This window comes from Manis javanica, chromosome 14 (genome assembly GCF_040802235.1).
Source record: "Manis javanica isolate MJ-LG chromosome 14, MJ_LKY, whole genome shotgun sequence".
Taxonomy (NCBI): domain Eukaryota; kingdom Metazoa; phylum Chordata; class Mammalia; order Pholidota; family Manidae; genus Manis; species Manis javanica.
Genome location: NC_133169.1, coordinates 81494533 through 81520244, shown reverse-complemented (window position 1 = coordinate 81520244; position 25712 = coordinate 81494533). Strand labels below are relative to the sequence as shown.

The following is a 25712-nucleotide window of genomic DNA, read 5'->3' as shown; positions in this document are numbered from 1 at the left end:
GTGGTCATCTTGAGCTCAGCAGCTCTGTTCCGTGTCAGGCCCCCCGTGCTCACACGGTAGGATGCCCACAGCAGACCCTCCTCTTGAGCTCACAGTGGGCTTTTGAAGGGTGTTGACATCTGCCTGATGTCCACCTGCTCTGTGTAGCCTCTGCCAGTTCTTCTGCATGGTTCACTGGTGTACTGGGTCTCAGGGTCAGCCCTCCTCTCACCTCCTGTCAAGGGCATTTGGGGTCCCTGACCAAGCACAGTTCTGTCCTCAGAAGGTGATGCCTGGAGCCTCCTGCAGGTATTGTGGGGCAGCCCCAGATCCTCCTCCTCCTGACTGCACAACTTTGAGCAAGTCATTCTGCCTGAGCCTCAGTTTTCTCACCATGCAGATGGGGCTAATACTCCTTTGCATGACTCTGTGGGGCTTCAGTATATATGCAGAGCACCAGACAGTGTGGCCAGAATGCCTCCCCCTTCCGCCTGCCCAGAGCAGCTCCGCTCCCAGGCTCCCAGCCCCTAGAAGGCCTGCTCCTGGCTGTGGCCCCAGGTCTCCCACCTCAGGCCAGGAGCTGGGTTGGGGGAGGTCCTGGGGGCTCTCCAGCAGTTCCAGTAGCACCCCTGTCAGCTGTGGAGGCTCACTCAGGTTGTATCTACTTTCTTCATGCAAGCCGGCGACAGTAACTTGTGTTAGGTGATGCGTTTTTCATAGGGAAACACATTTTTCTTCAACTTATCTCCTCAAAAGTGTTTTCAGACGTTGTTGATGATTGATCTAGTTTTCAAGACACTGAAGGACAGAACAGGAGGGAACGCTCGCTGAAATTACGTCCCTTCCTCCTGTTCCTTGGAGAAATCAGTCTGCCCCTCCCCATCTCTCCATCTCTGCATCTCTGTGTGTCTTTGTATCTCCCAAGGTCTGCCTTTCTTGCCCCCTCTTGGTCTCTTCTCTCCCTATACTGTCTCTTTGATCTTAAGCACTCATAGTCTCTCTCAGGACTGCCCTCTCCCACCTTGCTGTCCCTCCCTCCCTCCTGTCCTGTCTCCCAGCCTTGCCTAGCTCTCTGCACCCCACACACGCCCCTTGCTCTCTCAATCTCATGCTCATGCATGTGAGCTAATCCTGCTGGGATTGCTGTTTTTCCAGGGGCGAGTACTTCCTGCTCCCCTTGGGAATATATCCATTTACCACAGAAAGGTAGTCAATGTGGTCCAGAATTGGAGGAAATAATGACTTGACATTTGAAGAGTTTGTCTTCTGCGACAAGCCCACTGTGACAACTAGTTGTTTGGGGTGGTGAGGATGCACCCCCTCAGATGACCGTGCTTCAGGACCAACCTGTGTGCACGTACAGCGGACCGGAGCAGTTCAGCCTCCCTCATCCGCAGGAAGCAGCCGAATTTTCCAGGGACAGAGCGTTTGCCGAGAACCTGGGCTTTGTTGGCAAACCTGACCCCGAGCCTGTGGGCTGCCCTGCCAGCCCCTCAAGACAATGGCTAGTTTGCAGCGGCCTTCGCTGCTCCCATGTGCATATTTGCTTGGAATGTGCTGATTATAAATCTTTTACTTCTTCTAAGGTGAGTTCAAAGGATTTCAGCAGAGCAGCCAGCTCTGGCCAAACATTCTAGTTTAAGTTGCTGCAAAACTGAAATTAGATTTCACTTTCCCTGTTCCTAAGTTCAGCCATTGCTAACACAGGCTGGCCGTCCTCCCAATTAATGGGAACAGGTAGGTTTGCCTACGTGGGAAGCAGTGCCGTCACCTGCCCATAAGGGGCCCCCTCCTGCTTCGTCTACGAGTCTCCCGGCAAATCCGTCTTTAGCATCTGCTCCCGAGAGCCGGCTGTGAATGTGAACTCAGCTTCCTGTCTTGTTCCAAAGCCCAGGCCAAGAGAGTGAGTGTTCCTGCCGTGGGGGCTGCCACAGAGTCCTCTCCACGGCCATCGGGAGAAACTCTCCATTCTCTAGAATGTCTCATGAATATTTTTTTCGGGGCAGAGAAATGGCACTACCAGGGGCCATCACATACCATTTTTAAACCAAAATGCACAGCTACTGTCAAGGGTAATATAAATGTACTGAAATCCTGGACAGAGAAAAACAAGAGAAGAGCTAGGGAGAGTTCTTGGCGTGAAGTTACCTTTCAAATCATGCCTGAAGGGAGATTTAGCCTGAACTGCACAGCGTCTTGCCTGCAGCAATAATAGAACAAGGTGCTTACATTTAGAAAGCTCTAAGCTATCCCATTCATGATGTTGATTTGTCCCTATGATGACCTTGCCAGGTGAAAAGGAATATAGCCCCATTTTACAGGGAGGGACACCGAGGCCCTCATGCTGACATCAGTTGCAGAAGTGCCAGATTTGAAATGTCCTGAATGCTGGCACCAGGCACTTGTCACTGTGCTGTGTTGTCTCTTAAAATTTTGACAATAAACAATATTACTGATCAGTGTGTAGAAAGCATCCCAGCCAAGTATGGATAAAGCGAAGGAAGCCTGGAAGCTAGAAGAGATTCTCTTTGTGGCAACAGCAGGGTGAGAATGCTCAGATGAGTTGTTTTAAACATTACACAAAAGTGTGGTTTTCTTTGACACGTGATGGTTCTCGTTAATGTAGGAGAATATAGTTCTTCCTGCATATAAGCTACTGAGTATCTTCTACTCTTCCTTCTTGGCTAGTCAGGAAAACAGAGACTATAACTCTATTTCTTAAAAAGAAATATGACATCCTATTTGTGTAAGTGGCCTCTCTTCCAGTGTCATCTTCAAAGTTCTGTGCAAGAAGATTCTTGAGTGAAACATCCTTCTTAAAAAGCTTTTTTCTTACATTGCAATTTTCCATAAAGAGAGAGAGTTCAGAGATGGTGATAGTACCACTTTGGGGCTGCCTTCCATCTGCTTCAAGGGCCCATGCCGAGGAGATGAAGAAATTGCCCAGTACGCTATGCAGCAGAGGAAGCATTACACCCAGAGGGCAGAGACCCGCACGGACCTGCCACTTGGATAGAGGTGCATTGGAAGAGGGTGGATGGGCCAGGGAATAGTAGAGCCCACTTCTGGGGGCCAGAGCCAGGGCATGGAGCATTCTAGGTGCTGGAGATGTGGAGAGGGGCTGGGGTGGGAAGGGTCTAGAAAAAGAAATTGGGAGGCCTGGCAGGCTGCAGGGAGTAGCTGTTGGTGGTGGAAATTTTGCAGCCAGCATCGCTAGTATAGACTGCTGGGGAGACTTGCCTGGGTGGGCAGCTTGGGAGGTGCCCTCTGGTCTGGGAAGCAGGACTGATGGCAGGAAAGGGTTTCATCTTCTGCTGAGCCCTGTCTCTACCTGCTGGAGGCTCCCACCTGCCCTGGAGACCTACTGACACCTCCCACTAGCAGGCCCCACGTGTACCTTGCTGAACCATGAAAACAGACAGTGAGAAGCCCTGTGAAACAGTGGTCCGCAAGGAAAAGACAGGCTGGTAAACTGGCCTTGGCCTCCAGACCAAATAAGGAGGCCAATCTGAGGCCAGGTTCTGTGGGTGGGGCTAGAGTGAATACTAGTCTGTCCGTAGAGGACCTGAATGACCTTCGAAAGTCTGGCTTTGGAGAGTCCAGTCACAGCCCAGCCAGATTTCCGAGCCCTGTCGTGGGGGTGGGCGCTGGGCATGGGCTCAGGCAGTGCTCTCACAGGTGGCCCATGTGCACAGGAGCACCCTCTGGGCCAAGGCCTGCCTTCAGCCACGTGCCTCTGCTGCGTGCTTGCACTCTCAGAAGGCTTTGGTCCACGGGAGTCTACAGTCTTAGTCCAGCACTCTCATGTGGCCTCTGGATTATTTGAGTGGGACCACAGGATTGTCATTCCTGGGGCACGGAGACCCCTGTGGGCTTGCTCCTAGACTCTCTCCTCTTGTCAAACTGCTGGTGACCCCTTGCCCTGGCTGAGGGATCCGCGAACCTCTGCCCTTCAAGGGAGGCCTTGGGACTCCCACCCTCATGCATACCAACATCTCCTCACCTCCCTGCCTTGCAAGCTGGGTGCTGTGGTGCGAAAGGCCCCTGGTACCTGCTCACTTTTGTGATAGCTGGGGCCCGTAGCATGTGTTCCCGCTCATACCAAGGGTGAGCTGTGAGGCCCTGCTCTGGGTAGCCCACTTGTTCTCTGGCAGGAAGCAATGTGAGCCAGTGGGCAAGGAGAGAGCTTAGCCTTTGTTATCCCTGCAGCAGTCCCGGGAAGCAGGCTATTTCTGAGGCTTCTTGAAGGCCTGTGCCAACCCGGGCTGAGCCCAGACTGACCCCTGGGCAGCCCCATGCTTGCCAGTAATGTGTCACAGGTCCTGGCCTTATTTAATAGACGCTCCCCCATTATCCTCAGTTGCATATAGTCAGTGTTGCTCTGCAAAATTGAGGTGTGAGCAGTGCCAGCCAGAAGCCTAGATTTGAGTTTGTGCCTCTTGGCATTGCAGTCTGGCTTCCTCGTTCTTTTTCAAACAAACACTTACGTGGCATTTCCTTCCCTTCTGCATCAATTAGCATTAGCTCTTAGTGAAACGGGCTGTATCTGCAGGCAGGCAATGCCTGACTCAGTTCTGCTCAGCGTTCTCAGACGTTCTTCTTCACCTGGGGTCAGTTGCCTTCCCACCCTCCTCTGTGTCATTTTCAAGACACATCAGCCCCGAGGGCCGGGATCCACTTCTCACCGCTGTCCGCATGGGTTTGTCACTGGGGTGCTCTCTTAGATGCTGCAGAGAGGAGCTGGAGGTGTGTGACTCCTGCATTGTCCCAGCGCTAGGCTGCCATCTCTGGGAACGGGACTTCCTCTTGGTGGTGGGTCATTTCTGAGTCACTCTCTGCAGGCAGGGCCTGCATCTGATTTCTCACCTTTGTGAGCCCCGACAGTGGCACCAAGCCTGGCCCATAGTGGGCGCTCCACCAACTTTATTGAAACAATGAGTAAGTAAAATGCTCTTTGGAGCTGAGTGGCTAAGCACCTTCCACAGTAATGCTTGGTAGCTCATGAGTGATTTTGATAAAAATGAACTGAAAGCAAGGGTTAAACATCTCACGGCCAAGGACCCCGGATCACATGCCTTTGTGAAGGCAACAGATGTGTGGCTGCCACCTTCAGAATGTCCTGAGCAGACGGTGAGGTCCTTACCTCTGGTGTGCCAGCTTATTAGGCTTCCCCTGAGGCCAGGCTCCAGAGGAGTCGGGGGTTGCCAGGGCTGCATCTGTGTCGCGCTCACCCATCCCCCAGGCCTCAAGTGTCATGTGCGTGGCCTGCTGCTTAGTTGGGGCTGCTCTTCTCTTGGGAGTGCTGACTGAAAGGCAGGTAAAACCTTCAGGGGAGAAATCTTATTTAAACATCGGGTTTCTCTTCCTGGGGAAACAAGCTCTTCATCTAGTGATGCATTCTTTCAGGATCATTGGACAGTCATGAAAGAGCAGAGGTTTAAGGAGCGGACACGAGATTCTAAGTGGACCACAGAGAGTCACCGCAGGAGGCACAGCGGAACACCCTACTCAGCACAGAGGAGACTGGCTGCCGGAGCGCGCACACAGGGCTCTGTCACCTGCTGCCCAAGACCTGCAGCCTTAGGTAGACACTGGCTTAACCTCGACCCAAGCCAGGCATGGCCAGGGCAAGGGGGCAGCTCAGGGCAAATCAGAGAGTGCCCCCTGAGGCACACACCCTTGCTGACTTTAGAAGCTCCGTGCTCTTCCAGAGGCATGTGGGGGAGTGCTGTGTGTGTGGCAGGATGGCTGTGTGAGCACTTTGGTGACACATTAGCTCTTCAGATTCAATGGGAAACTCAAGCCATGGTAATGGCAAATATTTATATAGGGCTTACTCTGCACCAGGCTCAGATGTAGGGACAATGAGGGCAATATTAAAATCCCCATTTTACAGATGAGGAAACTGAGGCTTGCAAAGGTAAAGTAATTTGCTCAAGGCCACAGGGCTGGTAGATGGCAGAGCTTTGATCCAAACCCGAATCTAGAACCTCTGTCCCTCCCACTCTGGCTGCTGCACGCCAGGGCTGGGTGTGGCCAGCGGTGTGAGCCTTGCGTCAGAGCCCATCAGCTGCGCTCTCTGCTGTATGTTAGTTGCTTTCACAAACACTGTCCCATTTGATCCTCATGGAGAGTGAGGGAAGACTATATCACCCTCTTCTTTTGTTTTTGTTTTTATTTTTTTCATTTTGTGTGCAATTTATTCTGTCTGAGCAGATGAAAGGTGTATTAGCTGCACCACTGTGCATTTCCTAAAGATCATAGAAAGAACTCATGGCATTAACATTGTATCTCATTTTTAAACAACTTTATTGAGATACTATTTACATAGTGTAAAATCCATCCATTTTTAGTGTACAGCTCAATGGTTTTCAGTCTTTTTACTGAACTGCACGACTGTCACTACAGTCTAATTTTAGAAGGCTGCCGTCTCCCCCGAAAGAGAAGGCAGGCCACTTACAAGCGCTCCCCATTCCCACTTTAGCCTAGACAACCACACACGCACTTTCTGTCTCTGTAGATCTGCCACTTCCGGACATGTCACATAAATGAACGCGTGCACGAGGTGGCCCTGTGGGTCTGGCTTCTTTCACCAAGGCTAATATTCTTGAAGTGCTTCTGTGTTGTTGTGGGTATCTGTACGTGATTCCTTTTAATTGTGGATCATCTGCCATCCTGTGTGCCACATTTTGCTCATCCATCTACCAGTGAGAACAGTGTAGGCTGTTTCCACTCTTTGGTTATCATCCTCTTTGAATGGAAAAAGCATCTGGGTTTCAGAGAAGTCTTGCAGTCTTGTTACAGTTACATCCTCAGCGGAGTCAGGCTAGACTCAGGCTGGTGACTCCTGGTTCATTCCCTGATCCACGCACGCAGTTATTTCACTGCTGTGTGTGCCTGGCACTGGGCTAAGCCCTGAGAGCCCCTGCAGTGAGCAAGATGCAGAAGGCCCCTGCCTCCCTGGGGCTCTCACACTAAAGGAGGAAGCCCCTTAGCAAGTAAAGAAACTTACAAGGGTGTGAAGTGGTGATTAGTATAAGAAGGAAATAAGGTAATGTGAGAACGTGGAACAAGGAGTTGACCATTTTTTCAGTGTTTTTATTTTACTTTTCTAGATTTTTTTCTAGATTTCAATTCTTTAAGTAGAATAGAAATAGATGAAATTTCTACTTAAAGAATTATCCAGAGAATTACACATTACATGGAAAACATTCAAAGATTTGACAGAGCAGAAATCATTTTTATCTCCATACTTTGGGGACACAGCCATGGACTGTCTTGGGGATGGGGTGTGGCTTCCCTCCACACTTTGTGGGGTCAGTGCAGGAGCCCTACCCCACCCCACCCCTACCAGGCAAGGCAGCCTCCTTTTCATTCTGCAAGGGAGGCAGCTCAGGAGACCCCAGCTGAAACTGCATTCATGTGTGTGAGCAAATTACCCCAGTTATCTGGCCATGTAGAAAGCTATAGTTTTGCTCTTCATGAAAAATTAAAATCTTGTCCTGGTCTGATGGAAGGAAACAGATGAGGCAACCTGGGTGAACTCAGCCATTGTTGATCTTGCAGATGATAAACTACGCATTTTCTTGACTCAAGGGATCAATGGAGAATCTTAAAGAGAAAATCACAGAAGAAATTAAGATTAAATTTGCAAGCCTGTAATATTGCGGATGCATTCTAAAACTGCAGCAAAATAAAGCTCTCTCCTGACGATGCATTATTTATTCCCCTGCCTGTTACCACAGTTACAGATACTCCTTCCTGTGGTTTGAACCCTAGTCACTTATAGAAGCAGACCAGAGACAGATGGCTTGTCGCTCACCAGTAAAGTTAGAATTTCAGATGAATAGTCAGGATATTTTTAGAGTGTGTGTACAGTCACATCATATATCATGAGGATGAAGGTAGCTGTGTGAGTCTAAATCCAGTTGGGGCCACAATGTGGGCTTTACACAGCATGCATTTTATTAAGAGAAAAAAAATTGTGGAATTGGTTATGCGGTTCATTCCCACATATTTTTCATTAGTAAAATCTTGGAGGAACATCAAAAGTGGTTTTTGGTTCAGTGGGGACCTTCAGTGGAAGAACATAATTTGCTTCCTAATGAAACTCACTCATACAATAATACATACCAGAGTGAGATTCAGAAAGAGAAAATTGTCCCATTGGTGTTAATGGATTAGCATCTGCCTCAGATGTCATCACTGTTGAAGTCACACAGGCCAGACAATGGGAACTTTTTAGTAATTGAAGCATAAAGTAATTTGAAATGCCCCCAATGAGAGGTGTGCTTCAGTGCTCATGAACAGAGTTATCAATTATCTGGACAAATTTCTGTCTGGATTCTCTGGAAAACTGGTACTTCTCAGGAATTTTTTTAAAGAAAAGGATTTTGCAGAGTTTTGAAGATAAAGTTTGATGAAGATGCTTTTAGAAAAGTTGTCATCCAAGCCAATTAAAATTTTAGCTGGTGTTTCTTTCAGAGAAGAGAAGCAGATGGAACATTGAACGGTCATGCCTGTCACCCTGTATCCTCCTCGAAAGAGAAAGAGTGGAAACTGGTTAAGAGCAGAGTTTGGGGAATCACACAGAATAGTTCAATTCCCAGTTCTGATACTAAGCAGCTCTGTGGCCTTGGGCAGGTTGCATGGGCTCTCCTGCTATCCCTTCCTCATCTGCAAGGGGCACCATCACACGCCCCCACAGACTTGCCAGGGGGATTTAATTAGAAATATGAAAATCGTGGAGCAGGGTAACCAGCGTAAAGTAAATGCCCAACATAATAGCAATCTACTGGAAAGACACGGAGAGAATGGAATTTGTTAGAATAGCAGAGAAAATAAGAGAGAAAATGGTAGAACTGTTTACTGATCATTTATGAGAAATTTGACTCCCTCCCTTGAGAAATCAGAGTAATATTCTCTCAGGCCAACTAAGCTGTTAGCAGAGCTGAGGAATGTATTTAACTCCCTTCCTTTCTTTCTTCCTAGATTCTTTCTTTTCTCACTGACAATTAGTGAGTCATTCAAACAGTTATTTTAAACCAAACTTCAAACATAGTAGATAAACATTTGCATGTCAGTGGTTTTCGTCAAGGGCTCCTTGAGCAGAATGGTGATGGCAGAACCCAGAAAAGTCTTCAATAATGAAGTGATTCACTGAACACATGCCATGTGCCAGGCACAGCCTCGGGTGTTGAGACACTTTGCCAAGGAGGCCAAGATCCCGGGTATGACCTTCAGCTGGGGTGGTTGGGTTTATGCTGATGCACCTGATGGATCCCATGAGCCCAGCCTTAGGACTGACCCAGGCTTAGCTTGGTCCCTGACTTCATCCAGCCATTTCCTAGAGTTCAACCTATGGCATGAGAGGGAACTTACAAGTTATAATTACATTCCATTTATAGTTAATGTATGCATATATAAATCTAAAGATGATTCAGTGGCTGTCCCACTGACATGGGGTCAAGTGAGGCCCACTCTCCACAGAAAGGACAATGTCTGACTCCCAGACAGAGGGATTGTGATGGCTGGGGAGGGTGCACACTCAGGAGAGGGTGGTGAGACATTCATGGGCAGAGATGTTTCTCTCATCAGAGAACGGATGTCCTTTAGTGAGGATGGTCAATTTGATGGATGCTGCCCTGTTGGAGTGAGAGTTTACCACAGAGCTAAGTGGATGGACCATAAAAAGTTTACAGAATCATTTTCTTCATCACAATTTCTCTCTAGCAAATCTTCCTATCCCTCATGAATATCTCTACCTTATCAACTTAAAATGCTTGGAAGGGGAAAAAAAACTTTCTTCTCAGTCTCAAATTTTCCTGAGAGGTATCGAGGCACAGGTGTAAGGTAGTAACAGTGTATTCTAAACCAAGTGCTTAGACCAATATTCATTTAGAGCCCAAGTCGGCTTTATATTAACACTGAACCCTGGTAAGGTATATGTGAGATAAAGAAATCGAGGGGCTGTAAACACATTGCCCGAAATGTTTCAGTCACTGGCTGCCCACTTCCTTCATCTTTCTGTAATACCGCGTAACATGTTTTACTTGCAGCTAAGTGACGAGCTTCCAAAGGTTTGGGGGTTCATTCCCCTTGGTCCAGATACTCATCAAGACACTCACGGGTGCCCCAACCTTGCTTTCGCCCCATGTACCTTTCTGCTCACACTTCCCGCTGACCTGAAGCACTTTTCTTTGCCTCTGTTCCTTTCCTCTTCTTTCCACCTCCTTCTTCCTTGAACTGCACCCGGCCTTCCTGCACCAAACAGCACGGCCACCTTCTCAGACAGCCCCGTGAGGCTGCCAGGCTCTTCCCGAGGGAGGGTATCCAAAGGCAGTTCTGCCCCACACTGTTTCTGGAAAGCAGGGCCTGTCCCACACAGAGTAGACAGAGAGCAGGGCAGCAGAAGCGGCTCCCACATGCAGGTAGATTCTCAGGCAGATGTTTGACGTTGAGGGCAGAGCACATGACACAGACGCTCCAGATTCAACCTCCTCGTTTATGCTACGGCTACAGCCCGGGACAGAAGCACTGCCTGGTAACTCAGACTGGCCTATTACTTACTCTCTATCTAGAGGAAATAAAGAGAAACAATTACCTTGGTGTGACATTCTGCCATCTCCACAAAGCCACCTGCACCTGGGACTTTGCCAGCAGCAGAAATAACGAGTTCAGTGCTAAGTATTTCATAGAGAGAAGGGAGTAGCAGGGCTATTGAAAATGAATTTAAAAGACCTTCATGTATTCTGGTCATATATTCCTGGCATAAAAGTTCTCCAGAGATAAAAGAGCTTTCTGACAGGAGGGTTGTGGCAGGGGGAGGGCCGAGGCAAGGTGGGGGGAGGGGCAAAAGAAGTAGCCCTGGACCCCCCCCCCCCCCCCCCCCCCGCCCCAAACCTCCCATTAAGAGACAGGGGTGCCTCCCGGACCAAGGCATGCTTGAAGTGGCTGAAGTTGGACTATTACTGCCGAGCCTTTTCCAGTAATGAATTTTAAATGATAAATGACATTTCGTTGTGTGCCCTTCTCTCCCACCTGTTGGTCCTTAGCCAGGAAATTTGATGCTGTTGCCACACAGGTGGAGCAAACTTCTTCTCCAAAGTTAAGCTTGGAGCTCAGTTTCAGTTCTTAACTTAGACCCTCCCAACCCTCCCAACTGAAATATCTGCCAAGTCCACGTCCTGGGAGCAGCCTAGGCTGGACGTGAGGCCTATGGCCGTGGGAGATAGACAAGCACTCCCTTCCAGTCTCTGCCGGTTGAGGACAGGCTGTGGGAACGGAATATTAGGACAATCTGGGGACACAGAATGACTGCAGGCGCCCAGGGGGCCCTGTGAAATGGACTTCCTCACAAGAGGGGGTGGGAGTAAGTAGCGACAATTAAACTCACAGGACTAGCTCAGTGAGACAATTACCAGTCAAAACTACAGAGAAATTGCTGTTTGTTTATTGCCCTTAAAGGAAGCTGCTGAGACAGAGGAGAGATAATTTAAGAGTAATCACCCGTGCACCAGCCTGTTCCACTGACCCTGGCTTGCAGAATTTTCTCTCAATGCATTAACCATTCTTGGCAATTAGGTGTGCTTTCCTTATTAATGCCAGGGTAGGGAAGCAGAAAATGAAGGCCCTTCTTCACAAATAGCTGCTTAATGTTGCAAGGCCAACCTATAAGTCCAGAAAGCCACGGAGGCTTGCCATCCCTGAGCACAGAATACCGTTGATGACAGCTGCAGAGTAGAATTATTCACACAGATGAGCAAATCCTGGCATTTTCCGCTGGCCTGTGCACTTTCCAGCACGGGACGAGCTAGGCGCACTCCCTCCCGTGGGCTATATTGTACAAAGGACCTGACTGCGGCAGAGCCCACCTTACAGGGGTGCTTGTTCTCCAGCTGAGCCTCCAACCCAGCTATGATCCAGGGGATCCTGGGCTCCCTCTCTCCTTCGGCCTCTCTCAGGCAGTGTGAGTGGAGCTGTGGGGCGGTGATGAAGGGGCTGCAAGTTGGGGCAGAGATTTGTGTGTTTATGTGTCCTGTTCCCTGGTTATTAAGTACCCCCTGTGCACAAGGTGCCACCTAGATGCTGCACACCCCATGCCTCAGTTTCCAGGCCTGACATGTAGCACTGAAGATGGGACTGGCTCCCCTTTACCCCTGAATCTAGAATGGGAAGGAAGTTCAGAAGGAAGAGTTTAGGTGATACCTGAAATCTCTTTTCTTTACAATGGAGCAGATCCTGCCACCCTTATGGTGAGATTTCTCCAGAAATTCTGTCTTGGTTATTACCTCTTCCTAAATTCCTAAATACGGAAGACACCTCTTTTGAAGCATATGTAGGTAGTGACATCCGCCTAGAGGCAGAGGCTGGCCCAGCTGACATTTGGACCCCATGACCGCTTGCATAGCCTTCACCTCAGGCTACCAAAGATGGCCTTCCCTGCAGCCTGACTGATTAGTCCTGATCTCAGACTCATGGAGGCCATAGGAGGGGCACATTGCACACAGCAGGAGCCACTGTGTCCAGTCCTGATGGACAGACTGAGAGCATTGCACTCGGCCGCTAGCGCTCTGCAGACCGGCGGGGGTGGTGGGTTGCTACTTGTTTGGCACACTGCTGAGTAACTGACATGCTTTGAAAAATGTGTCACCTCTACATTGATTTTTTTTTTCCTTTTCAAATTGGAGTCCCTCCAATAGCATCCAAAAACTATAGGAACAGAGTACTAGGTCAGAACATGTTGGACAGGCGAGGTGTTCTTCTCTGGAGGGGAAATCGACCGCTGCCCCTACTGGGAGGGTACGTGTCTGAGGACACAGGGCAGGGGGAAGGCTTGTTAAAACTGGACTGGATGATAAACTCTGCAGAAGTCAAAACAGCCTTTGTTGAGAAAGCCAGGTTACAGGATGTGACTTTCCTGCCGCAGCTTGTTAGCAGTGCGTCCGGGCAAGGTGTGCAGTGTGAGGGGCAGAGCACAAGGAGGGCAGGAGCCAAGGCCACCCTCCTCCAGTGCCAGGGACAGCCAGAGGGAGGGACCTTGGGAAGCCACCTTTAAAGGCTGGGGCTGGACTCGATGGCCACAATCTGTCCCTCCCATGCCAGCATTTGGACAGCCTCCCATCATTTGTCTATAAGCTGATTCTAAAAGTTGACAAATAGATTACATTTATATTATTAGGACTAGGAAATATTGTTCCCTGGAGAGTCAAATCATGTTCTAGTATTTCACTTCGTTCTCTGCGCATCCTGCATACTGACCATTTGTGTCATTCAATGAAGTCTTTTTTCTGGCATCAGGCTCAGATCTTTTTGCCTCCACCACTTGCCTTTTACAGATCCTCACGTTCCTTCATGTTCTCTCTCTCTTCATCAGTGGCCTCTTTTGCCTGAGGTCCCCTGCTCTGGAGCCTCTTTTTCTTGTTCCAATCTACAGTGTTCTTGGGGCTGCATATCCTGACTTTTCCTTTGTTGGCTTCCACTTCCCACGTGCTGGAGTATTCCCTTAAGTAATTCCTAAGAAAGGGTATATAGGAGTTCAGCTTTCTATTCCCCAAATGTCTAAAAATGCTTTTATTCTTACTTTGTACTTGAAAGATGGGCAGGATGTAGAATTCCAAGTTGAAAATGTTCCTTTTCATAGCCAGGGTAGGATAACTGGAATGTCAGTCGCATCACGGCATTGTGCGCTCACATCACAGCCGGCTCATTCCTCCATAATACGGGGATGTGTTCTCTGCTCCACACAGTCATTCAGGGGCGGGTATAGATTCCTCTGTGTTATGGCCTCCGAGGTCACTGTGGACAAGGATGAGAGAGCAAGTATGGAAGAGGCCCACTAGCTCTTAAGTGACCTAGCCTAGAAGTGATAGATCATTCTCCTCACACCCTCTTGGTTGGAACCAGTCAGACGGCCCCAGCTAGATACAAAGGGGATGGGAAATGTAGTTTGTGTGTTCAGCGAGAGAAAACCAAAGCCTCCTAGGGTTAAAGGCATGCTCTTTAAATTAAGCAAGCAGTGTTTTTGTTCACAAGTCCATTGCTAGACTTATTTTTGTTCCTTGTGGGTAACCCGTTTCAGCCTATCTAGAAACTGATAGGATCATTTATTTTCCTCCTTTAAAGTCCCTGAGAATAGGGACTTTGTCTCGTGAGTTTGTCTCCAGAATCTGTCTGGCATATAAAAGGCAGGGATTGAAGTGAGGTGTTGAGGGTCTCACCTCCAACACAAATAATACTTTAAGCAATATTCTACAAAATAAAAGTTATTACAAAAAATCTGTAATAGGCAAAGTAATAATATCCTTGGCACTGTGAAATTTCACAATGATATGTCTGGCTTTGTGGCCCCTTCTGTGGTCTCTTCAAGCTAAAGATATATACCCTTCCTCAAATGAAAGCAGTTATAATCTCTTTTTTTTTTCTTTTTTTTCTTTTTTTAACAATTCCCTCTTCTCCATTTTCTCTTCTCTCCTTCTAGAAACCTTAATTGGATATGTAACCTCCTGGATCAATATTTCTGTGTCTCAATATTTTCTCAAAGAGAAAAAAAGATGAGACAAAGTATTTCTATATATTTTCTTCTATATTCTGGAAAATTCTCTTGGCTTTATCACCCAATCTGAGTGAAACGTTTTATTTCAGGAATTGTGCTTTTAATTTCCAAGTGCCCTTTCTCATTCTTTAGTTTCTATGGGTGACATCTTCCTGAAACTAGTTAGCAAATTTTGGCTTTCTCTTTGAATTCTGTTTTTACTTTTAGCTTTATTCTGTCATGTGGATTACCTTTGTGTGTGGTTTTCTTTATTTGCCATTTTTTTGTTTATCTTTTTACAGTTTGTGGTCTTGCTCTGTCCTATGTTGTAGGTTTGGCAATTCTTGGCTTATTGTTCAAACATAAGTATGAAAAAGGTATAAATGCTGACTGGAAGCTCTTGTTCCAAGCAGAGCTTATCAGCTGGAAGTTTTCATTTTAGTATGAACAGGCTGCGAGCTGGACATGATGCTGGGTGGCCCCTAGTAACAGAGTAACGAAGGTGCCAACACCACCCATATTCGCCCACATTCACCACCCTGGTTCTCTTCAGGCAGTTTATTCCATTTCTTTAGAGAAGAACCTTGGGGTGTTTTTCTGTTTGAGTAACTTCTCCATACACAGACCTTCAATTTCCCTGTCCCCATCTCAGCTGTGTCTCTGGGGCAGGTGACATTCAGCTGCTGCCCCTTCTGTGCACATTCTAGGCTGTGGGCTGAGGTGTCCTCTGCCCTGTTCATCAGTGAAAGTTCTTCCAGAAATGTCCTTAAATCCCTTACTCACTGAAGGTACCTTTCCCATTTTCTTCATTTCTGTGATCGAGTGGTTGAAGGTCATTTTACTTGAGTCTCAGAAACAGAAGGAAATAAATATCATCTCTCCCACCGCCTTTCAGCAGAGTCCAAACCACCCTGCCATTTTAATCCCTCCTCTTTTGTGCCTAGCCTGTTGGGGTGATCTGACCTTCTGGTATCGGCACTTGGCATGTCAAGCTTAACGCACCCAAAGCAGAAAAGCTGTGTCCCCTCTGGCAGCCCAGCAGCGTCTGCTTTTCCTCTGGTCATGCCCACCCTGGGCACAGCACTGAAACCCACCCACCTGCTGAAATTGGAAAAGAGTCGTCTGTCTGTCATTCCTCCCTTGCCCATTCCCGTCGTGAAGTCCACTTGGCTCTGCCTTCTGTGTTTATCTGTCCACATCTCTGCCCCCCGCCCCGGCCTAGACAAGCCAGCCGCATCTGGCCTGACAGACCCGAACGCCCTCCCCACAGGTGTCCATCCTCCCGTTCTTCTCCCCACAGCCCATTCGTCCCTCGGCAGAGCCGTCCACCCACATGGCGGTTCCGTCTCATCTCTCCCACCATCTTTCAGCAGAGCCCAGATCCCCAGGATTCTGCCAAGTGAGCGCCTCCTGCCTCTCGAGTCTCCACCCTCTCCTGCCCTCCTCTGCCTCTGGCTCCAGGTGCCCTAGTCTCCACCATGCCACACCGCCCAGCCTCTGCACGGCCCCTCTCTCACTCTCTCACACTGCTCAGGGTCCATTCCTCCTAAGTAGGTTTCCCCAACCATATTTTCTTATCCCACAGCCCTTATCCCAATTTGTATGCACATCACAATAGTTTTTATCATGACGTGTTTGTCTGCTGGTTTCCAGCTGGGTGGTACTCTAGACCCCAGTACCCAGAGGATGGCAATCGTGCTGGGTCTCTTCCCCAGCGTGTGCTCAGCCCCTGCACCGACCCTGGGCAGCTGCACTCAGCAAAGCTCCATGGGTGGGTGAGGGAGGGAGGGAGCAGATGCCCACACAGGTGGGTCTTACCCCAATGTTGGGGTTCAGAGTTCCTGGGCTATTATCTTCTCCTGGGGCAGGTCTTTCTGGCAGATCTCCTGGCTCCACTAGCATCCCTGGCCAAGGCAGCCCAGTCATCGGAGGTGGACACACCAGCGCTCCCAGCACACACGAGAATGCAGTCCCCTGGCTTGCCATTTGGCCTTTCCATAGTCTGGCCCTGAGCTGTCCCCCCATTCTGGCCTCCCTTGGCTCTCCTCTGCCTCCTGCCCTCTGACACAGTGACTCCACCAGCCACCCTCGGACACATCTTCTGCCTCTATGCATCCGTGCTTTCGTTCAGCTTGAGACACCCTGCTTCCCTACCTGCTTTCAGACCCTCTCCATCCTCCAGGCCTGAACTAAGTGTTCCCTCCTCTGGGAGGTCTCCCAAATCCCTGCACTTGTGGGGGCTCTCTCCCCTGTACACTCTCCAACCTTTTCCTCGTGCATCTTGCTACAGCCAGGGGTCCACCCTGCCCTGCACTTGGGTGTGGTCGGCAGGTGGGCTTCCCGGCTGAGCCATAAGATCTGAGAGATGAGGCTGCTCATGGCTGACCTGCCCACCGAGGGCCCCTTGGTGGACATGGCGTCAGAGACTAGATGAGGGCCATTTGCCCAGTGCTGGCACACAAAGGATCTCAGCACGGGAACCTGCACCTTAGGCATGGGGGTGTGGCTTACTGAACTCTAACCCAGGACCTGAGTGGGGCCTTGCTGGTATGATGCCAATGTGACTGGGGTACGAAAGGCAGTGATGCCCAGCCCTGTGCCCCTCCACCTCAGCAGGTAGCTTTAGGAAGCCTCCCTGGGCAAACAAAGGAAGTGATGGAGCCGGATCCACCCCTTTCCATCCCTCGTAGTGCCTATGAACTGCCTCTGGTGTGAATCAATGCCAGCAGCCGTGGACCAAGTTCAGGTTGCCATCCCCAGCTTTCCTGGACTGGCAAGCCCTGGGTTCTGGTCTAGCTCAACAGCAATGGTTGTCTGCAATCCGTGAGTGACACCCAGCGGCAGTAACAGCCACATGGCGCTAAGACCAAGCCTGCAGTCACCTTCATGGTGCCGAAGGTAGTTTGCTTGGTGGGTGTGCTGTCTCTCTGGGCTCGCCCATGCTGGGAGGTACCCATCTCTTATTTTCATCTTCCCAGCAAGAGGAGCCTCAGAGGGGCTGTGAAGCGAGGTGCCTGGTGCCCTGCACAGCTTTCTCTTGCCAAGATACCTGCCTGTGACAGGATGGGCAGATTGCTCCATAAATGATGAACTGGAAGGGGTGTGCCAGGTGCCTCCTGCACGGTCCTGAGACTGTTCCCTATGAGTGCCCCATTCTGAAGGCAATTAGTTTAATTGCTTTTGTTATTTCAGAAAACAAATTAAACCACCTGAGTGTTTCAAGGCAGAAAAATGTCTGCCATGTATAAGAAACACTTCAGGAGTGTTTAGTTCACAGCCAGCAATATCTGAGCAAACAGCCAGAAAGCAGACGTGTGGGAGGCAGGAGGGACGGGCACTGCGGAGATGGGGACCTTTGTGAGGTGAGCAGCATGCTCCGTGGGGGTCGGGGTCGGGCTGTCTGAGTGTACAGGGTCCTGCTGAGGCAGGGAGCTGCCCGGGACTCCTGCCCCTCTAGCCACCTGCCTGCAAGGCCTGTGGATTCCATGTTCTCCTCGCTGATGGGCTCAGGCTCACCTCGGGCCAGGCTCGGGGGAGAGCAGCCACCGACTGAGTTCCCCGCCGCCTCCCGACAGCTAGCACAGTCTGAGACACTGGCAGCACAAACCAGTTCCTAACCTGCCACTCCTCAACAGCTCCCCTGGCCGCCCTTAGCGCTGGAAGCTGGAGGGCCTGCCTCTACCTGCAGGCCCAGCCTGCCGGAGTGCAGGCCTTGGAAGCCTTCTGGTGCCTTCCTCAAGCTTTTGTTCGCCTCTACCCCAGTGGGGTGTGGCACGCACACACATACACACTCCCCACCCCTCAGCCTTCAGGCCAGGCACCCTTGCCTTGTGAGGCTTTGTCTGATGCGGCAGGAGGTATTGACCGCCTCCTCCTCTGTGCCGTGCTGGGCCGAGGACTTATCTCACCTTTACCCTGTGCTACGTGCATTTTTCCCTCTGTTGCCCTCACCAGATTGTGACACACTGTCGGAGGAAGGGCTTTGCCTTGTTCATTTTATGCTCCTGGCACGTGGCAAAGGATCTACAACTCGGAGAGAATTCAATAAGTGTGGGATGGGTAATTGGGTAGACGGGCTGGGGGTGCACAGTGAATGAGTGAGTCACGTGAGGACTGGTAATGCTCTGGTCCCCAGGAACCATCCTGCCTCCTCTCCGCTCAGAATCAGGCACTCCCCAGGGCAAGGGAGAGAAGAGCAGCTCAGTCCGGGACCCTGTTCTCCACCCTGCGTCACGCTTCCCTGTGTGGGGAGCAGAACGTGACGAGAAACTTGTTCACAAAGCTGGCGAGCGGTGCGATGACAGAGGCCACATCCTGTTTGCTTCCACTCAGAACCAAGTGAGGTCCACCAACTAGTCTTTCTCCTGCTTCACTGCCCGAAGTGTGTAAATCCCAACTTCATCTCTCCCCGGAGCACTGGCAGCCTGGTTGGTGTGGGGGGTGAGGGTCTAGCCTCTTGGACAACATAGCCACCCCCCTTCACTGTCCCCGTAGGAAGACCTTGAAACACAGAAATGCCCATCTATTTTTCCCTGATTGTGTTTTACAAAAAATAGAGGAAGCTGCAGACAGCGGTTCTTTTCTGTTCTCAGGGTTCACGTGGCTCTCAATCCAGACACAGGCTGCTTGCGCCAGAATCACTGGGTTTCTTAAAAGTCAGCTCCTGGGGTCCCACCCCAGTCCTGCTAAATCAGAATCTTGGGTAGAGGCTCTAGGGTGGGTGTTTTAAACTAGCATCTCTGGAGATTCTATGCAAGGGGAGGTTTAGACTCATTGCCTGAGAGATTCTGGTGGTACTCGGAGAAGACTAAAATGACAGAAACGTGAATCACATGCGTGCTCTTCCCTGATGGCACTGGCTATCTGGCCCCGGTGAGCGTGTGGCTGAGGAGCTACGTCTGTGTTTTGCCATGCCTCAGCCCCCTTCTTGGATGATGTAAATGACTCGGGATAGGGGAAGATGGTTTCTGAAAATAGATGGCCCACCTGTTGCCCGAGACCATCGTTTGCTTCTCATACCATGACTGGCCAGCAGGTTATGTGCTTGGCAGAGATCTTCCTCTAAACTTACATAGGCCTGGGGCCTGCCTCACCCTGTCTGAGAGCTGGAAGGTTCTGAGGTTAATTATTCGAACATCCTGGGTCATTTGGTCCTTTCTTCTTAAATATGGCCAGACCCTGTTTGTGTGAGGGAGAGGAGTGGAAGGGGTAGAGTTCTGAAATGAAGGAAACTTGCGAGATTTATCACCTAGGCTGGTCAGATGGCATGATAAATCATCTAATGGTATGACATGCTTAGATATGAATACCAAAATGGAATAGGATTGAGGGCCTGGCCCTTCTCCAAGGGCACTGGTGTGAAATATGTGAACCCCAGATGTATCTGGTCAGTCACCAGCAGGGTGTGCAGCCTGAAACTACCCTAGAATTTCTTTGGAAATTTGTAGTTTTTTGGTTTGGGCAGGGGGTAGTCCACTCTGCATTCATCCCAAGAGGTTAGATTTGCAGCGACAAACATTATTGAACTAAAACTGGAAGATGGCACTGTGGAGTCGGGAGGTGGGGCAGGAAGTTTGTAAATGCCCCAGTAAACTACTTAGGAATTGAATTAAGTCCCTTGCAAGAGAGCAGACTGCTAAGAACGTGCGTGTCACCCCATTGTTCTTGAAGAACCACTTCCGAAGACAATCAGTCTGTTATGACAGAGGAGGATGGATGGCAGGTCCCAATACTGAGACACAGGATTAAAACCCACACTAGCTATGGCATTTTCCCTTTAGATTGGAAATTTTAATAGCAGAGCAGTGTCGACAGATGGAATTTGAGTGATTTGTGCAAGCGGTCTACAATTCACAAGAGGGTTTTGTTCCCAGCAGTCTGTCTGCTGTCGTAAGGCCATTGTATGGACCTTTGGAAACTAAAATGCATTTTTCCCCCAGGCATATTCCCCAGAATGTGGGTTGATTTCTAGACAAGTCTCCAAAACTTTATTTGACCCTTAATGTAGCTAAAAATATTCTACACATGTAGTGAATATTAGGGAACCCACGGTCATAAGTAAAACAGCAATGTTGAAGAGGAAATTGGTTTTTCTCTTGATTGCTGTAACCTGAAGGAAGGTGAGAAGCTGACCTTACAGCCAGCAAGAGTGGGAGGGGTTTGTGTGATTGTTAAGTTCAAGCCCTTTGTCAAATGAGGAAACTAAGGTTCAGAGAGGTGCGGCGGTTGGAGTCACAGGGCCAGTCAGTGTGACTAGACCGAGGTCTGCCCTAACCCAGCAAATGACACCCGTGCAAAGCTTCCAAAGAGACTGTCAGGTACCTTTAGGGTCCTCCAGGTCATGCGGGCCTTGGATGTATTTTTCCCAGCCCTACTATAAAATATACCCTGTTCCTTCTCATTAAAATGGAGATGGGGCTGGAGACTACTGTTATGCTTCTCTAGGAATAGAGCCCTGGAGCTCGCAGACAGAATGAAGGCGGAGAAACATGTATCCATGGGAGCAATGACAATAAGACAAAACTGAGCTGAGAGGCATGAAAGACCAGGGCCCAGGACTGGTGGAGAGGGCTGGGTCTGCCTGCCAAAGCCAAGGGCAGACGATCGGCTCGTCGCGTGGTGCTGTCACCCCCACCTTGGCCGCCGCCCTGTCCCCTGAGCAATGTGGCATAAAGGACCATGTGTCCATGACAGGGAGGGACCGGGAGGGAGGGGATCACAGGACTCCTAGGCGAAGGAAAAGGAAGCAGGTCATCCAGAAACAGTTCACTAGTAAAGTGGGTTTAACCCCAAGCGCATAGAGGCTAAAGCAAGAATTGCAAGACACAGTATTTCATGTCACTCAGTCTGGCCTTCAGTCTGAGCACAGCCCACTCGCCATGTCACTAAGCCCTGTCCAAGAGGCAGCGTCAGGCACCAGGAATCCACGCATCTCCTCTTCTGTATGACCCATCACCTCAGACTATATGCTGCTTGAGGTCAAACGCCAATTTATTTTTAATTCTTTATAGTCTCCTCACAGATGTTTGATAATATGTGTTGACTGGGTTTACTCAAGTTTGAGGTAGGTTTCTGAGAGCAAAACTATGTCTTTAACAAAAGTTGAAATTTATGCTTGAAATTTTAGACAAATGTTTCTTTGAAATCTAGAATTTAAAGATCTAATCCTAATCACATTGGTGGCCCCAAGGATTGGGTGGCTCTTCCTGGGGGACTCCTTCCACATGCACGATCAGGTGGGTGGCCACCCTCCTCACCGCTTCCCCGGATCCAGGGCCGTGGGAAAGCGCTGTAGGAACAATTTGTGGGTTTGCCTTGCTCTTTATTTTCAGCTTCACTATAAACATATGTGCGCTTCACACCAGCCTCTCAGGCCCAAGGAAACCGGGGAAAACCGTGAAATTTCCTCAAGTTTCTGGAAGTCTGCTGGCTCAAAGTTCCCCATGGACCACCCCCTCAGAGGCAGCTGGGGCAGGAGGAGAGGACAGTGCACCAGTGCACCTCCCTCTAGGGAGGCAGAGGTCTGAGCCATGCGTGCGTAACACCAGCCCCGACTTTCAGGGCAACAGGGGCTGGGATGTCTCAGTTCCCTCTGACCCTCCCTGCCTACTAATTTAGAGCGTGGCAGTGTGTGGACCGGCCCCCCAACCCCCTGCTAGTCCAGGGCTGTGTGAGAATGTTTCTCGTCCTTCCCAGGAGGCTGGCCAGGGCCTAATACAGCAGGTCCCTCCAGAAACACTTGTTGAAAGCATCTAGAAAGGTCCAAGTTTCAAGGCATTGGGCTCCTCCCCACCCCACCTCATCCTTGTGTTCATATTATGGTGCTCATACTGAAAACAGCAGTCTCGCCAGCGCCTCCTGTCTGTGAGGGCCCTGGTAGCCGGCCACAGCCACCCACCACCTTGGGGCCTGCCCGGACACCCTGTCTCCTAGCTGGGGCACACACTCAGAGGGCGAGCATCTTGCTGGATAGAGAGGGGCCAGGATTCCAGCCCTGGCACACGGCTCTGGAGCTCCCATTAAGCGGAGCCGCTCTCTCTGTGTGAGATCTATGGGGTGGAACCCTGTGTTGGGCAATTCCAAGACCCGCAGCAAGCTGGGGTGGAGACAGCTTGGGAGGCCGGGAGGCTGTCTCTGTCTGAGACGGTTGGGTGATAGCGTCCGTCTCTCCTTTTAGGTGTGCTGGCCGGGACTACAAAGCCCAAGGCTTCCATTACTATTTTCTTAAGGACAAAAAATCATTCTTTTTTATTTTTACATAAATAACTCTTTTCTTGAGCAAGCCCCAAAAAATGAAACAGCCATAGCGATAATGTTGGAAATGTTTACCTATTTCCTCTCTGAGGACATCAGATTAGCCCTTTCTGTGGGCGGAATGTGTCATCTGCTGGAAGACAATATCATCCATTTGATCTTGCAATGCATTTTTCATATCTTTCCCCAAAAGCTGATTATTATCGTGACATTTTTAAACAATGACTGTTCACTGTACAAAATGGGAAGAGAAAGCTCAGCTGAAGTATAGATAGATGGGTGCCTGTCAAAGGCCGGACTGTGGGAATGAATTTTCCCTGTGTTTCTTTTGCCCGGTGACCCTGGCATTAACCCGCTCATCCTGGGACCTGGTCTTGTGCCCTAACTGGAATCTGATGCTTGGCTGTCTGAATTGGCCTCTCTTCACTCGCGTGCGGAGACCATTGATTAATGGCCTCATCCACTCCTTCCAAGGTCGCTGTGTCCCCTTTTCTCCTGGAAAGTAAAATCCTTGATTAAATGGCAGAAGCGGATTGAATGGGGGAAACGTATGAGGAAGGGCTTTTAAAAGCCATGTGGGGCAATGCAGACTGGAGATGCTGATGACTCCTTTGTGGACGGGGCCCATCTATCGGCGCAGACGACCCGGGGGCAGCGGAGCATTTCATTGGCCTGCGGCCTTGGCTCGCTAACATGGAAACTGACATTTCTAAAAGGCACCTTCTCGCTGCTCACTCGGCTCCCTTCAGGGCTTCACAGCATTTCAAAGGGAAGGCACTGGAAAAAGGAGAAAGCAGCAGAAGCGGAAAGGACACAGATTGCAAACATATTCTGTTTCGTTTTGACTCCAGAGAATTTTGTTTGTGCGGGGAGTGGGGTGAGGCTGTCTCTGAGCCAGGCACCCACCTGTGTGCCCCCGAAGGCCCGCCCTGTGGTGTCCAGCTGTGAGATCAACCAAATGCCAGGCCAGGTAGTAGCAGTGTGAGGGCTGGAAGCGACCGGCACAGGAAAGGTTAAACATTGCCCAAGCTGTTGGAACTCCGGGGCACACGGCGGCATCGGCACAGCCAGGCCCTCTTGCAGCAGAGTTAAAAATTCCCCCGCAGCCACAGGAAGGGAACAGATAAATGATGAATGAATTTGAAATTATATTTCCTTCTCTTAGCTTTCTTTTTTTCTTGTGTTCCTTCTTTACTGCCCCACCCTGGGAACAATGTTCTAGAAAATTGTAGGTTGTAAATTCTACCCAGTGCATTTAGCTGATCCTTGCTAAGGGTGTGTGAAATGGAATCTCCCCAGTCATATTTCATGAGGTCTGTCAAAGAGTTCCTCTGCTTTGCAGAGGTCTGAAGGGCAAAACCAGGAAGTCACCCAGGGCAGTAGCAGAATCAGAGATGGGGAGAGTGCAGGCGACCTGGGGCCAAGGGCTTCACAAGCATGCCAGGGTGTGTGTGCTCTGGGCGCATCTCAGCTGAGAACCTCTCATGTCCCAGGTTGGGTTCAGTGGGGCCTTGCTGCCCACGCTAGGCCAGCGCTACAGGGAAGAAGAGCTCAGGGTTATGTGGCTGGTTATTTGTGTTGCAGGGTGTTTGTTTTTTTTTTAAGCAAAACCATATGATGTTGTGCCTTGACCAATGACAAATCTTTCTAGAGGAAAACGAAGGCTTCCTACACTTGGGTCCTAACCCAGAGTGTCAGTGGCCACCAAATGCTGTCAGCCTGAGCAGGGAAAGCTGGTGTCTAGGTCTCAGGCAGTGGTGTGGGGAGGCAGAGGGTCAACTGGTTGTCCGCATTCGTAAGCTGGGCTTCACAGCCAGCGGGCTCCATTTCCACTGCCAGGTGGTTTGGTCTGGGGTGCTTGAGATGAGACACAGATGTCAAAGCTCCTTGAGGAGCTCCTCTGGGGCCATGATGGAATCAGGAAGTTCCCTCCAGAAGCCTGGTCCCTGGGCTGAGGCTCTTTCCAGAGCTACCCGTCTGCTCATGTCAGCATCCCCAGAACGGCCTGCACTACACAGAACAGCACCGGGCACATGCTGATGGCAGAACACTAGGAGGGCTGGACCCTGAGAGACACGCGGGCCGCCCGTGAGTCCCTCCGGGGGCCTCCCTGCAGGTTCGGGGGGCACACACAAGGCCTTTGGACAGTAGCCCAGTCTCAAGGCACCCCTCCATCAGGACGTCCTCATCACCAGCTCCCTGCCGTCACCTTTCCACTTCTCTCCTCTCCCAAGACCTTGCGTTCCGTCTGCTGCGCGAGCCTCCTTAAGTCTGTGGTCACCCGACGGGAAGCCTCCCCTGAGATTTTCCTGTCTTCTCCAGATGGTGCTCTCTCGTAGACCTCCTTCAAAGACACCCTGTGCTCCGCTCTGCTGGCAGAGTCTGCACGCCTGACCCCTTCTAAAAGGCCGAATTTATTTGAAAAGGTAATCAATACAGGCTAAGAAATATAATCACTAAAGAACGGGCACAAACATGTCTTAAAAACAAATTTCTTTCATCTTTTGCTGTGTTAGCAGTAGGAGCTACAGCGACTCACCTTCAACCAGAGGTCATCATGTCTGACATCATCTACTTATTCTTTGGAGTTTTTTCCTGCCTATTATTTTCTTGGGAAATAAAAACATCCCTCAAGATAATATGCCCAGCATTTTAATAGGATGAGTTTATCCTTTCTCTGTAGCAGGAAAACCAGGAAGTACCCAGGCAAGGGGCCTGGTAAGGTGCAGGAATTAAGAGGAAAGCGAACCAAACACGGGAGGCTGCTGAATATGCCACGTGAACCTTTCTCTCTTCTCACCCAGCTGTGCCGCTGGCTTCTCAAGGCCAGGGCTGGCTCCTCTCCATCTCCCTGCCTTCCTCCCTCCAGGCGGAGCCTGCCACTCATGCTTCTAACTAACTCCTGTTGAGTGAGGCCTACTACATGCCAACCACTGTGCTGGGGTGG

General features: G+C 50.0%; 1 protein-coding gene and 1 long non-coding RNA gene across 4 annotated transcripts in view; both read left to right on the top strand.

Annotated features, from left to right (window-relative positions):
- The window catches only part of FSTL4 (follistatin like 4), a 356770-nt gene that overhangs the window by 83839 nt on the left and 247219 nt on the right, over window positions 1-25712 (top strand). The window lies entirely within an intron of this gene.
- LOC140846276 (uncharacterized) lies at window positions 5289-25690 on the top strand. The gene is made up of 3 exons (XR_012125287.1): window positions 5289-5563; window positions 25088-25191; window positions 25282-25690. It is a non-coding gene; the product is annotated as an uncharacterized lncRNA (long non-coding RNA).